Source organism: Penaeus monodon, chromosome 20, assembly GCF_015228065.2.
Source record: "Penaeus monodon isolate SGIC_2016 chromosome 20, NSTDA_Pmon_1, whole genome shotgun sequence".
Lineage (NCBI taxonomy): Eukaryota > Metazoa > Arthropoda > Malacostraca > Decapoda > Penaeidae > Penaeus > Penaeus monodon.
In genome coordinates, this window is record NC_051405.1 from 41,135,241 (window position 1) to 41,135,800 (window position 560).

Sequence of the window (560 nt, forward strand, 5' to 3'; positions counted from 1 at the left end):
GTTCTGCTTAATAAAATCCCGTTCTCTGCGAGATGTTTTCATAGCAGAGGGCGTGGTCAAAAATCACTACAATTTTGTCGTATGTATTTACATGATCTATATTTATCAGTGGTTTCATAATAATTATTTACATAATATAGATTTATCGGTGGTCTGATCACACTGATTTATATAATATATATTTATCAGTGGTTTAATCATACTGCTTTACATAATATATATTTATCAGTAGTTTAGTCTCATTGATTTACATAATATATATTCATCAGTGGTTTAATCATGCTGATTTACATAATATATATTTATCAGTGGTTTCATCATAGTGATTTACATAAAAAATATTTATCATAAGAATTTTATCACACAGATTCACATATCTATACGTGAAACATTTTCCCCACATTAAAGTTTAGTCCAGTGCACTAAAATAATATCAGAACTTTTATATACATCAATACGGTGATCGTTTTAATGAATCACGAAATATCAAGTGAAGTTCAGATAGTGTAGAGGCACAGGTCACGCTTGGCCGTATGGCTGAGCTGATAGAATCCCCTCCT